The 15,878-nt window shown below is 33.6% G+C and overlaps 1 pseudogene; it reads left to right on the forward strand.

Annotated features, from left to right (window-relative positions):
* Positions 1–210: 210 nt before the first annotated feature.
* LOC149547708 (T-complex protein 1 subunit delta pseudogene) lies at positions 211–3,026 on the forward strand (annotated as a pseudogene).
* Positions 3,027–15,878: the final 12,852 nt, after the last annotated feature.

The raw sequence follows: 15,878 nt of genomic DNA on the forward strand, positions 1-15,878 counted from the left end.
GCTGGAAAGATGACGTCAACCTGTCTGAGAGTGATGTCAGTTGTCAGAAAGCTGACATTAGCAAGTCTAGAATGCTACAGAGTGGTGGTGGAGCAATAACTATTGGCAGCGGTGGTGCTTGGGAGGAAAACTTGGTGTCAATGCTACACTACATGGCAGGCTATTGGCGGCGGCGAAGGGCTCTGCTGCAGTAGCGGCAGGCTGTTAGCGATGGCGGTAGACTCTGCTATAGTGGCGGTGTTGTTGCCAGGTGGAAGACAGGCAGGGAGCGAGTGGACAATGGTGGAAAGGTGGCTACTAGGTGGCTCTTTGGCACTACTATGGTGGCCCCTTTTTTTTAAATTTTTATTTTTTCCTTTTTCATCTGTATAGTCCGTATGACAGTGACCTGGAGGCTTCAAAAATTTTCCAAAAATGCCCTGTGTCCAAAATTGAAAAGCTTTATATGAATCCTAATTGTAAATGGCCTTTTGGATCCAATGGCAGCATCTATTTGGGCTGAAAGTGCTCCAAAAAATTGCTCTATCCCTGATTTGAAGAAAAATTGCATAAATAAACTAGGGTTTGTGACTTCAAATCACGGCTTCAAAAATCCTTCGAACAAGAAGTAGCAGGGAGGCTCTAATACCATGTAGGAGTTGAGAATCTGACTCTGATAATGTTCCAATATCACCTACAGTGCAAATAACTTGCTGAAGAGAAACCTAGAGAGCAAAGAGCTTGAAGCAAAAACTGCACAAGAATGATTCACAATAGGAAATTAGAATTGCAATGTGAAAAATGGAATGAATTTACAATGAGTGAGAGACCGCTTATAAAGGCCTCATGGAAGCTTGTAGAACAAGCTAGAAGGAGGTAGAAGATAAGGATGACAACTTAGCACACATCCACAAAAGGTGGAAAAGATAAGTATGCTAAATGGAACAAACTCCCATGTTGTCAACAACTAACCTCAACATGCATTAAATACTAAGTATTAAATAAATGCATGAACCTAAGTAAGCTTAAGAAAATAGAATAAACAACTAAAAATTAATTAATCATTTACTCTAACAAAGGATAGCAGATAGAGTTCTATATAAATCAATTTTTACATAGGTAAAAAATAAGGGTCAAGGTTTCTTTGAAGTGGCATAGTCTAAAAAAAGTTCAAACAAAACTTTTGGAGAAGGTTGTAAACAATTTCCCAATCTAGAAAATGCAATTTGTTTCTACATGTTACACTCATAGGTAAAGGTTGCCTAAACCTGACATTAACAACCAATTTTAGGCTCATATATTAGACACATGTTCCTCTCTTTCACATCTTTAAAAATGTGTACTCTATCACTAGTAAATTTGGGCCTATTTTTCAATGCCATTTTCATCGCAGTTTTGACCATTACCCATCGAAAGCCCCCATCACTAAACCATCATCAAAAGTTTGATGCCTTGGACAAGTGTCAATGTATCAATAGCAATATCTATTGAAAATTAGCCTAATCTATGTCATGCATCAACACTAGGTGACTAGTTCAACACATTGACCTGTCAATACCAATGACAAATAATTCAAAGAGATTGTTATACCATCAACAGCAAATGGCATCTAAATTATGATAGTAGGTAGAGTTTTCAAAAAAATAAATTGGGTGATCACAATACACATTTAGCACAATTTGAGAAGTAAGAATGAATTTGTTCGAGTAGGAGGGATTGGATCTGATGCTCAAAAGTTTCATTAGAGGGTATTCGATCTATTGATTTTCTGCTAGGTTTTTGAGAGGCAATGCAAACAACATAGAGAAGTAAGAAAAAACTTGTTCAAGTGAGAGGGATTTGATCTAACACTTAAAGTTTCATTAGAGGGTATTTGATTTGCTAATTTTCTACTAGGGTTTTGAGAGGTGAAGCACACATCATAGAGAAGTTTTGGAACAAGTTGAAAATGGCAACCATAGTGTAGCACCTACAAGTAGCACTAGTGAGCTAAAATACTTATAGAGCTTTTGAAATCTTAAGATATTATTTCTAGTGATGGCATGACAATAGTTTTTGTCATCACTAGTGCGATTTTTAAACAATGTGTGAATTTTTTGTCTAAGGGTTTTCATCCTACCATTATGTCGAAGGCCTTTCAAAAGGCCTCTGAGAAGGTAGTCAAGGTTTTAACTATCGTAGTTATTCCTATCAAATTGATAGACCATGACTCTTTGGTGAAAAGTGTGAGCACTTCTTTGAATAGTAAGGTTGTCAACTGGTATTCTACCTTATTGGCCCCACTTGCTATTGATGTCATCCTAAATTCATTACAAAGTTCATTGTTGTTGCCCACCCTCCAAAAATTCATTACAAAATAAATAAGTAAATACAAATATAAATAAATAAATACATAAATATAAATAAATAAATACGATTGAATAAATACAATAAAATATAAATAAATAAAGGTTGTCAACCAGTATTCTACCTTATTGGCCCCACTAGTTGTTGACATTGTCTTGAATGTCATCGATCCTGTAAAGCCTAACATTATGGATTTGAGGAACATCAAAGTTTTAAAAAAATTGGGTAGGACTTTTGATGATACAAAGATGTTTAAGGGTCTTTTGTTTGATAAGAAGGCAAGTCATACAGCTAGAGACTGCGCCAGGATTGAGAATGTGAAGATTGGCATAATACAGTTCCAGATTTCACCTCTCAAGATGGACATTGAGCAGAACATTTTGGTCTCTGATTATACAATGATGGATAGGATTTTGAAGGAGGAGAGGAATTATATTTTGGGTATGATAAAGAAGGTCAAAGCCTTTGGATGCAATGTGTTATTGATCCAGAAGAATATTCTACGAGATGTTGTCACTAATCTTTCACTGCATTATCTGTCCAAGGCAAAGGTTTTGGTTGTCAAGGATGTGAAAAGGGATGAAATCAATTTTATTACCAAGATATTGAATAGTTTACCCATTGCTAATATTGAAAACTTTAGGGAAGAGAATTTGGGGCTAAAAATGGATGTCTTTAATAATTTAGACAGTGCATTTTGATCCATGAGGCTAAAAATGGATGTCTTTAATAATTTAAATTTATTATTTTGATAGCATTGTCGGTCTTGATTTGTTAAACTTATTCACAAGGCCTCTGAGAAGGCCATTGAGGTTTTAACTGCCATGGCTATTCCTATCAAATTGATGGACCTTGACTCTTTGGTGAAAAGTGTGAGCACTTCTTTGAACAGTAAGGTTGTCATCCAGTATTCTACCTTATTGCCCCCATATGTTGTTGACATTGTCCTAAATTCATTATTGTTCACCACTTTCTAGAAATTCATTACAAAATAAATAAATAAATAAATACATAAATACAAATAAATATATACAAGCTGATAAATTAAAATAAATAAATGAATACAATAAAATATAAATAAATAAAGGTTGTCAGCCAATATTCTACATTATTGGCCCCACTTGATGTTGGCATTGTCCTAAATGTCGTTGACCCTACGAAGCCTGACATTATGGATTTGAGGGATATCAAAGTTTTGCAAAAATTGGGCAAGATTGTTGATGATACAAAGATGATTAAGGGTTTGTTGTTTGATAAGAAGGCAAGCCATATGGCTAGAGGCTCCACTAGGATTGAGAATACAAAGATTGGCATGATACAATTAAATACAAATACAAATAAATACATACATATATACATGGTTAAGTACTACCTAATTATGTCCAAGGCATCTATACACTGGAGGCATACTCTGCGTACCAAGCTGCCTACATACCTATATACATGGGATCAAGAGCCTTGAACTACTCACTCTAATGAATATGTAGTTCTAGTTTCTAATTTTTTTTATGTAGATGTATTCATATAACCATTGATGAGATTTACTCACCTAATATAGCTCTTTGCCATCATACACCCACTCGAGTGAATCAGGTAGTTTTCTATAATTACAATCCTATAATACCCTAGTGCAACCTTTGTGTTGTAGTCTATAGTTAATGTAAGGCTGACCTATATACATCCTAACTCACCCCTTATATAGCTATGTTTAAAATCTTGTGACAATAATTAATGGGTCTAAATAGATCGATCAAGTTAATGCTAGCTGGGAACAATTGATTGTTCATTTTATTGTACCTAATTTGATGATAGTTCTACAAGAATTTGAAATCAACCTAGCTAATCATTAAGTACACCAATTAAACTAGGTTATGGCTTGTCACTTAGCATGGGTTGAGTGAGTTTTATTGTTTTATTATTTAGATTTTGGAATATGTATGCAGCTGGAACATTTTTTCTATTGTGCTAATATGTAATAAGAAACTTTAAAAAGATGTCTTTGTATATATAAAGACCAATTACATGTCCATGAGCTTGTGATGATATGATTTTGATATTTGTGTTGTACATAACAGTCAGTCTGACACTTTTTACCATTGCCTCTTATATGATTCTATTGTCATTGTCATAAAATATGCCTCTAAAACTTTCTATACATGCCTCTGATATTTGTGTTGCTCCTCATTGATAATGCCCTTGATGTAATCTCTCCTTTTATTAAAACGTGGGAAATAGTACAAATAACTTATAAAAATCAATTGCAACAGACTTATTTCCTTAAAGTCTCAAATAACACTTAAAAATGATAATTATTGATGTAAGAAAAATAGTCTACAATACCTCTTTTAAATGATTGTTCTTATGTTATACAATTAATATGATATATGAGAAAAATGCCACTATTATCTTTGAACTAACTTTAATCTCTCATCTATTTCATCCTTCCAAGAGAATCTTCAATATCTCATGAATGCATACCAACCTTCAAACACACATGCAAACCATAACTAGGCCTCTATCACATTTTTTTCAAGAATGTTGATTCACTATTTTTGCTTGCAACAATATTTAACATGTTGATTCATGGTCAAATCTTCATAGGGAGAAATTGTTATGATTCAAAACCATAAGATAACTATCAAGACAACCAAGAAACAATTAACACCTTCCCTAATCTCCATACAATGAGAATCATATAATCAATGTATTCTTCATTCTCAAATTGCACAGTATTTATTGTCTAGTAGTGAGTAGTAAGGCATTTTTCCATTTAATGTTATTTATAATTATTTATAAGAAGGTTAGTGCATTTTCCTAAAAATGCCATTATGAACATATGCAAATAGAAGGATTTGGAGACATTTGGAGTTAGAAAATATTGTGGTGATGAAAGAGGACATGGATCATGAAAATGAATCCATCAAGCTTACCTTGATGGCATTGAAAATCTCTTAATTAGTCACGCCTGAAGCCTCCCGCCCACACTTTTCCATGTGATATATTGAAATGAAGTTTCACTTTTTTTTTGTTTATTTATATCCTGATAACATTGAAAGTTTGACGCCAATCTTAACTATCATCAAAATTTTGATGTTATAAGGATCAATTTTTTTTTAAATGAATTTGAAAAGCCAAATTGGTCTGTCATCAAAAATTACCTCCAAATCTACTAGTGTATGTATGCATATCTAATCTAAGACTATCAGTGTGTGTTAATTACTCTCAATTTTACACCTTTTCCCTAACTAACATTTAATTCACATATTTCAATTTAAGTCAATTTTTGAATCAAGGATTAATTAACTTCATCTTGTTCCAATAATTTTCAATTATATTTGAGGTGTAGTCAAATGGATCCACTATCCTTAGTATAATCAAATAAAATAGGGCTATTTCATAGTTTGCAAGAATAAGCTAGTGATCACCCTTTTCCACACATTACATTTTGGTGAACCTAACACTTCTTACACTTGAATGCATCTAATGTTTAGTTTTAGATCTGATTTCTCATGCTATTATTATATTTGGATTCTTTCATTCTCAAATTCATTGTTTATGCACTTAAATTAGTGAAAATACATAATTTTGCACATTAATTCATGCATTAAGTAACATGTTTCCACTTGAAAAAGTAAATTTTTTCAATTATGTTTTCATTTATTGAATTTTATGATGTATATTTTTCATATATATGATAGTGGTCTTGCTTCCCTCATATCACTTTATCCATCTATTAAAATTCCACTTGTCCATGACATCATGTTGGTGTAATAAGAGACTTTCAATGCTTCATTCTAATTGGATATTTTTAGCAATGGGATGATATTATAAAAAAATTTGAGGAATATTGTTGATCCTTCCCCTAAAACATACCTCACATATGAGGATTTTTTTAGCAAAAGGGTGATATTATAAAAACCTTTCTTAATGTCACTTTTTTCACCTACACATCTCTTCTAGAGATGAAGCATTGATGGATATTTCTAATATCTCTAGTCATAAGGATACTATAGAAGAGAAATATGATATTATTAGAAATTTCCTTGATGCCCTCCATTCAAAAAATGAAACTATAGTAGATAAATATCCCAACAAATATCAAGTCATTTACATTCATGTTTTGAAACATAAGAAGCCTAACTCTATTATCTATCTTTGTCAATTTGTCCCTCAGCCTAAAAAAAAAACCATGATTATTATAAAAGACATTATAATAGATAATTATCATATAGTATATCACACAAATAATACTCAAAACATTATTAATATACAAATGTTATATGTCAATAATGACAATTCCTAGCCTTTTCTTGGTAAGAGGATTAAAAAAATTCTAAGAGGAAGGATGTGTAGAACTAAATTTTAGCCCCTTAGATAATTCAAGATAAGTTGATAAAGGTTTTTATGTCTTCCTGTAATGAGAACCTTCCTTGTACCCTTTTATTTTATCAAATATATAATTTTATTTACATCCCCTTAACTTTGGGTCTTCCCCTACACTTTGTCTAAGTCCTTTTCAATGATAGCATATTGGATTTAGGTTGGTGGGGCTTCTTTCTTAAAGTGGTCTTTCTAACCCCATATTCTTGCAATGGCATTACAAGAAGATGAGATTAAGGTGAAAATACACAAGGTGAACTTGAAGCATTATGGACAAGGGAGGAGACACCTTGGAACTTTTCTACAGTTATTTGAGAAAAGTCAAGTGATGTGCAAACACATAAGGTATTAGCATAAAAAAAGGGTTAGACCCACATCCCTAGGGTGACCAAAGTAAGTCCCAAGATAGTGGCACAAGTTAGTAGGATGACATGAGCAAGTATTAAAACCAAAGGATTTGGATGAAATCCTACTCTTCCATAGGGGATTTTCAAATGTCATGAAGTTGAGTGTGAATACATGGATTTCCCATGCATAAAGTGAATTTAGGAATGACAACCTTGTGTTCTTGTGAAAAGAAAACAAAGTGGTACATTGAAGCTATGGATGCATGGGGAGCCTTAACATTCTTTATATTGAATGGAATTATATTGTAGCATAAGGTACCCCATGGGATTGTGATCATTGTCTTGTGTTGATCTTATTCTATGATGTGTATATGATTATAGCCAAAGAAACTATCCATGGGAGACAAAATCTAATGTCTACTTATTAGGTCTAGTAGCATGTAAATGCTTGGAAATGTAAATTCTTCCTTTGGAAAATCCTTATTGAGGTCTTTGTTATTCGTATGAAATCATATCTCTCATGTTGGCTTAGTATTGTGGTGGAAATGTGAATCAAGGATATAAAACATAAGCTTATCACATAAACACACCCATATATATAATAGAGGGAGGGGAGTCAAGGAAATAAGTCCTTTCAATCCTAGTTCTAAACAACTAGGTCTAGAAAGATTACTGCTAACCAAAAAAGAAGGGAGCACTAATACAAAGTAGGTCTAGGAAGAATAAGGGGAAATATAACTAAATCCTTGAAAATCCTAGATGAAATGATAAGCTAGAGCTAGAGATAAGTAAATATGTTGAAATGACAAAGAAGGTAGATAACACACCTTTAGAATCAATTTTATGCTTGTTGTGCTCATCACAATGAGTGGAAATTTTCTAATCTAGGCATGAAACTACACAATGGACAAAACCCATAAATCTTTTGGTGATCTTTTGAGGGTAAACTAGATGATTAGGGGTGGCCTGATCATCGTTGATGCATCAAGGGGAGCCCATTCAGCTATTATATGTTGGTAATATTAGATAGGGAAGGTTACTGAGAGAGGAGGGGTGAACCAATAAAACTTTAACTTATTTCTCCAATTAATCGTTCATATACTATTATAATCTAATTGTGTGCATGAAAGAATGAAAGCGGTAAAAACATTCATAACACTTTGACACAAGATATGGTGACCCAGAAATGTTCCAAATAGAAAGTAAAACTAGGGTGGGGATGATACCCATAAGCTTTAGTACTGCAATATAAAGTTGTCTTGTTAAGGCTTACAATTGATCACTTTTGATGATCTACCCTGTTAGGAGCAATATGAACTACTAGGTCCACCTTGTGAAAGGATTTCAAACATACAATGAAGTATGCACTCGATAAAGAGATTTTCCAAAGACTATTAAGTCTACCATGTTAAAGGATTTAATGATACACCTATTAGAATGAACTAGTGGCTGATCTCTGATCTACAACTCTGATTTTCTAGTTGAGATTCCTTTGAAATGTGAAGATCACCTTGTTGTGATAGATAAATCTTTTTTGTCCCTTATACTGCTTGTAGCCTTCTCAATTCACACTTTTGATCTTCATATTTGCTTCATACTTACTTATTTGGATATGATACAATTTATTCCATATATACCAATCCAAATCACAATTCATCAAAGTTGGCTACAACATAGGTTTTCATCAATATCACAAAGTCTACCCAAACTATTGACACTCAAGTTTAGAAGACAAACTTGGTGATGTTCTAATACTCAGCAACCATTTTCAATACTTGGCATCATCATGCACTTGGTAGACATAGAAGCTTGGTTCATACTAATCACTTTCAAGTAGCTTGAACTTGGTCATCACTTATGTGACTTGGTGAACACTGTGAAACTCAGTATATAAACTGAATCACTTGGTTGATACTCCTTGGCTTGGTCAACACTAACACTAGGAGCTTGATATAAAATAAATCACTTGGTTGACACTCCTTAGCTTGGTCAACACTAGATTTTCATCACTAATATTGCAATCTTGATAGATAATGTAGAGCATGGTTGACACTGTGCAACTCAGTTGATAATGTGAATCTTGGTTAGCACTTTCATTGAACAACTCAGTAGATACTACTCATCATGAACTATATAAAGATTCTAGAATTTGGTAGCAACTATAGAACTCAGTAACAAATATAATACTTAGTAGCAACTATATTACTTGGTAGTAACTGGAGCACTTGGTTATTACTACAAATTGAAAGATAAGCTCGGTAGCAGCTTAACCAATTAACTCAGTGTGAGTCACTAATAAACAAACTTTGACCTTAATGTCAACAATCTCCCCCTTTGGAATTAGTGAAAGAAACACTTATCAATCCAAAACTAAATGCTCAAAATTTCAAGTCCACAACATTATTTTATCTCCATTTTGTGTCTACAACTCGGTAACATACTCTATTTTTGAGATTTTTCAAAATTGCTTTTATAAAATATATTTTTTGATTAAATGTACATGTATTTATATAATACTATGTTTCTCCCCCATACATATATATCATATTATACTTCTCCCCAATACTCTTCATATGTACATTCATCTTATCTTTATATTATACTTCTCCCCCTTTTTGACATAAATGTCAAAGGTGTATACTACATGTTAATGCCAAAATGTGACAAAAAGTCAGAATGTACCTTCAAAATCAATGCCATTGTCCAGTCCCAATTTTCCTATAATACTTTGGTTGCATGTAATTCAATATATACTTCTACTAATAACTCCATCATGTGATCAGCTATGGAGAAGTTATTGCCATGGATGAGTGTCTTGGCATGTGCAATGTGTTTCTAAAATGCATCCATGTTTGAAAGAATCATTCCTTAGATGTCTACAAGTGTGGCCCTAATCCTAGCTTCTTCCCATAATAATTCTTCTTACAAATTTTTTTGATATCTGATCTTTGAATAGTGAGCAAAACTATAGCTTGGGTTAAGTGACAACTAGGGTGCACTTGCCTTCAAGTCTTCATCTATCTTAGATAAATTTTCCTTGATTCCTTGGGTGAAGATAGATGTATCACACAATTTACTAAATAATGAAGTTATATTATTTGTAGATGTTTCCAATGAACAAAGAATAGTAGACAATTCTACTTGGTTTATTGCTATTTTCTATGCCACTTGTTCCAATACTTTGTTTTCAAATTTTATTTTTTCTCTTTGTAGAAACTTATCTTGTCCATTCATATCTTCATTAAATTTTTGGACAACTTCTTCTAATTGATTCAAAATATATTGTGTACTATCAACTTCTATACTTTTTGCATTCACAAATATGTCTTGTGTATCTTCTAGCACTTGGGTTTCCTTCCTTTTATGTTCTCTAAGAATTTGTTGCTTAGCTCTTTTTTGTAGTAATTTCCCTAGGATGTTCATCTTGTTAGTAGTGAGGGTAGTGATATCCCAGTTTGGAATAACAATATCCTCATCTTTCTTTCAGAGTAGGAGAAATAATTTTCTTACCCTTGCCTGATGCTTTAGTACTTAGTTGAGATTGGTTCTCAATTGTCATTGTACTTGATATTGACACATTTAGAATTGTAACAATTGTAGAAATTGAGGGGTTGGAAACAAAAGTAGATATGCCACTGACAATAGAAATACCTTGTTGTTGCATTGTCAAATCTAATAATGGATGCACTTGTTTTTTGGTAGATGAATTGTTGATTACTTCAGTCAATGTAGTACTTAGCTGAATAGGTACAAAGATTGGTTGGGTGCTTGTTGTTGTAGTGGTTTCCACAACCAACTCAGTAGAAGTTTATTCGGAGATTGATGACATTAAATATTTTCTCAAAGAGTGAGGAAATGAGGCCATCACTGTTGCTATAAACTTTTCTAGGTCAATTTCCTTAATACTCTAAATCTCAAGGAGACTTTCCTCTGTAGCTTCCTATTCTTCCTCCTTATCATCCAGATTTGCATATTCTATTTCCACATCTTCTTCATCATAACTGTCATCATCTTCCTTGTCATCTTCATCGTCTTTGTCACATGAACAAAAAATTCACTAGGTTGATGTAGCTTGTAAATATTCTTCCCTTGTTGATGTAGTAGCCTTCACAACATATTCAATGTCATTGAGAAGTATCATGCACGTGTTCATCTTGAGAGTGAACTTTTGTTCATTCTTCTTCAAAGATTCTTTCACCTCTTTTTCACTGAGACTCAGCATGAGTTGCCTCAAAGTCTATTCAAAGATTTCTTTTGTTGTCTTCCTTGCATGCTCCCATCTAGGATTGATTGCTTGCATAAGCTACTTTGGAATTTGTTAAGTAAGCTCATCAGGGGAATACTTTCATTTTCCTTATTTTTTCATAATGGTGTCTTCAATCTATCTCTTCTAATCTACATTCCTTGACTCATATTTGAGGATTTTGAAACATGTCATGTCAGTTCCTTCTTCCAATTCCTCCAATTTTTACTGAAGAGTAGGTGGAGGCCTTTAGAAAATAATTTTCTTGGCATCCTCCTCACTTGAATTCAATTTCTTCCTTGATTTTGGTGTTATTCTTGTGAATACAATGATGGATGACTTAGTAGGTTTGGTTATGATAACCTTACCTTTCTTTCTTATAGGTTCTTCTTCCTTAGATTTGGATTCATCATCTTTTTCTTCATCCTCTTCCATATCATCTCCTTTTCTCTCTATCACCAAGAGAGTAGAACTTGTTTGTTTCATTTTTGCTATCCTCTTTCTTCCTTTGTTAACTAATTGAGGAAGCTTAATTTCAGGTTCTATTCTTGCCTTGGCTTCTTCATAAGTTCCAAAATATAGTTTCTTAGGAGCCATAGGCTCATTCAGTAGAGCCTCAATGATATCTTTTGTATCATCAATGTTAACCTCATATTCAAGAGGCTTAACACTTTCCACCCTTGGCCTGACTGCCTAAATGTACACTCTATCACAATCTACCATAGAAAAATATCATCTTTGTAGTCCTCTACAAGTTTCTTTGGTATCCTATATCTATTATTCATCTTTTCTTTGAATGTATCAAAGTAGTTATCCATTATACTATCAAAATTTTCACCCATCTCTGCTATGTATTCATTAATTTGATATACAATAGGTACATCTTTTCTCCATACAACTATACCTTTAGAAGGGAAGAATTTTTGTACAAAGAAAAATAAACAAGTTATGAGTGAACTAAACTTACATAGATTATTCTTGGAACCTCTAATTCTTTCCATGTTCTTATTGAACTGATTCAATAACAACTTGGCAAGGTCGAATGTCATATTGTTTTTCACCACCTTGAGGGTCAAATCTACTACCTCACATGACACATTGTTGAGATGACTGGAGCTATAGATTTTTTGGTCAAACACATGAATTCAAAAGTTCAATTCCATGTCCATGATTCCACTTATCTTCATTCCTCTGTCATCCCACTCGGCAAGAGTTTTCTTTGCCAGTTCAGCTTGACCTAGGGTTTTGGTCACCTTGGCTTTGTTTAACATTGGAAGGATATTGATTTGGTAAATAATCTTCCTTGTGATCAAAATGAGCTGATCCAACCATAACTTCCCATTGTGAACTCGGCTCAGTATGAATCTTATCCATTTTTCTTGAAAATCCCTTGGCATATGTGAAATATGCATCAAGCCCTTTTCTTCCAAATGTCAATGCTTAGGTTTTAGATTATCATTCACTCTTAACTCATTTGATGCCTCATGCATTTCATGTGTGACTAGATCTTGAATAGAATAGTGATAATATAAGCATATATCATGCATGAGTAATACTTGGGAAGGAATTTGTGATTGTGCGCTTGTTGGGTTGAGTGATTTGGAAATTGAAAGACTAATTTTGAATGTTGGAAGCTTGCATTCTTCTCCTCAAATCAACATTTATGATCCTTTATTTTCTTTATTGATGGAAGAAGCCATGCTTGGTAGGGTCTTGAAGGGTTTTGAAAAACTTCAAGAATTCTTTCAACAACAAACACACAGGTCACTTGGAAGCACAAAAATCGCTCTTCACAAATAGCTCTCAAAAATTCACAGCGAAAAATGAATTCAATTTTCTTCCTTTTAACAAATTTCCACTTTTCACTCACCATAAATGCTTTGGTATGACTACTCACTCAATGAAAAACTATCTTCCACTTAGTTTTGTCTTTTAATACTCAACAATGATTCATAGCTCAGCAATCTCAACATTACTCAGTAGGGTCTTCAACAACTTGGTGTCCATAGACAATACTTTAGTGCAACCTAATCTTGCTTGGTAGGGTCTTATGACCTGACCTAGCTCAGTAAAGGTCTTGAATTTTCACAACTACTTGGTGATCCTTGTGCATCTTGAATTCTGATATGGACCTTTTCTTCTAGATGGCTAAAACTAATGAGAGATTTTTGCTTCACAATCTCAGTTCCAATTATTCCTATGGGAATTCAAGTTGAGATTCTTGAGTCACCCAACTCTTGAGTGGCATTTACTTCATGACTTGATCTTTCATTCTTATGGTACTTTGGCACCCATTTCTTCTTCATTTTTTTTTTGATATTGTCATCTTTTGGCTTTCTTTTCATCATCAACTCTTCCAGTGTTCATACAATTCTTGGCAAGGTGTCCAAGTTCTATACAAATGAAACATCTTCTATTGGTGTGTCTTTTCCTCATGTGATGTTTCACACAATTTTCTCCAATGTGCCCAAATTCTCCATAGTAGTGGCATCTACACCATGTGTTGTAGTCCCATCTAAATATAGCTTTTACAATTTGTTCTATTGGATTCAATGTCTTGGTTTTGCATTCAGAAGATTTGTGTCTTTGCTTCTTAAAATTGTGACATTTACCTTTGTTGGTGTAAATAAGTATTTACTTATTACACTTTACTTAAGTTTACTTAGGTCAATGCATTATTTTATTATTTCTTAGGTGAGACACTTACAAGTTTGCATACTCTTATGAGTTGTCATGTTGACAACACTAGAGTAAGCAAGTCTAATCTAGCACATAGTGTCTACAACACTAGAGTTTGCATAATTAACTAAGTTGTCATGTAGACAACATAGTTATTCACACTCCTATGTTAGCATATGGTGTCTACAACATAATTTTTCATGCTACACCTTTGTAGGCTTATCCTCTCATCATGACGCTTACTCCTATGCTTAATGGAGGACAATCCACTTTTGGTGGACATGTTCTTAGTTGTAAGACTTATCAATGTGATGACTCTTAGGCATTCTACAAGCATTCCAGAGGCCCTTATATACAGGAACTCCTAGTGTACTTTCATATCATAGTTATTCTGATCATATTCTATTGGTCTATTTTGTGCTAATTATTGTGCTTCTTAGTCTTGGGTGAATCTTTCCCTAAGGAAAATTCTTACATGGTATCAAAGCTATACCAAATTCTTACATGGTATCAGAGCCACAAGAGATTCTCTTCACATAGTCATTCGAGACCATTCTTGCTTTAGCACCTCAACCCAGATTCAGAGAATCCACACATATTGGGAGCATCTAGAGCCAAATCAAACCTCATCATTATATCAAAAACATCAATTTAGTGAATTGACTATAAATTCACCTATGTTGGGCCATAGTCAAAATTAAGGCAACATTTTTTTTGCAAACCGACAACCCAAAGGCCCAATTTGTGAAATTGGTATGATCATTTCAAATCTATACATTTAATTTTTAGATCTACATTTTTTTCATCTACATCTCTACATTTTTTTCTAGATCTGTATTATTTTTTGGGAAATTTTTGGCCATTAGTCCAGTAGGAGAGATTTTTGCAGGTGAAGATTGAAGCTTGCTGGTGCAAATTAGATATTTGCATCACATTCACAAGGTCAAAAAAATTCCATATCAACTTTTGTTTCACCAAAATGGGACATTTGAGGTGAAACTTAGAGTCATTTGATTTTTGGATGTGCGACGATGGAAATTTAGGAAAAATAATAATAGAGGTGATTTTCAACCATCGATATCTCCCTCATACGAACTCCTTTTCATGAGAAATTTTTTTCATTTTGGGTTAGAATTTTGTAATCTACACATTGGTGAAGGTGGTTTGAGATGTTTGTTCCTAAATTTTTCTACAAGTTATAAATCCTTATTTTTACCACTTCAAATGCCTGGTACGGGCTCATTTGAAAATATAATCAGGTTCTATTTTTTTTTAAAGTGAATTTTTTTGTCTACTTTCTAGATCTGCAATCAGATTATAGATTTTATGGACAGAAATACTTCTTTCAGAAATAGACCCTAAATTGGCATATGACTATTAGACTAAGTGCCCAAATCATATATTGGGGGGGGTTGATTGATTATCTCTGCATTTTGGGGGGTGCATACATTTATTGATCTCATGGAGTCTTGTCACATATGTTAGTTTGGTTTAAAACTAAAGTTAACACCAAGGAACTATTAGAAATGGAGTGCCTTAATCAATGCTCATCTAAGAGAACATAAGGAAGTGTTTCCTTCTCTATACTCGAAGATATTGCCTTCATTCAAATATCTTCCTTTTCTTCTTCACTTTATGTATAGTAGTATGAGTAAGGAATATTTCGCTCCTCTTAGATTGGCAAGTTTTCCTCATGATACTTGGATGGCTCTTTGGGAAGCATATGGAGATCCATGAGTCCCTCCATTTTGTAAGGACATTCTATCTCTAGTCACTCATGTTATGGTACCTCTAACTCTAGATGAGATCGCACCTCCTAATACTCCTGTGGCTACTACTAATCTAGTTCTAGCTATAGATGCTTTTGATTCATAGCAGTAGGAGACATTATGTCTTCTTACTTT

Source organism: Cupressus sempervirens, chromosome 7, assembly GCF_028749045.1.
Source record: "Cupressus sempervirens isolate cs-2001-9-10 chromosome 7, ASM2874904v1, whole genome shotgun sequence".
In the NCBI taxonomy this organism is placed as follows: domain Eukaryota; kingdom Viridiplantae; phylum Streptophyta; class Pinopsida; order Cupressales; family Cupressaceae; genus Cupressus; species Cupressus sempervirens.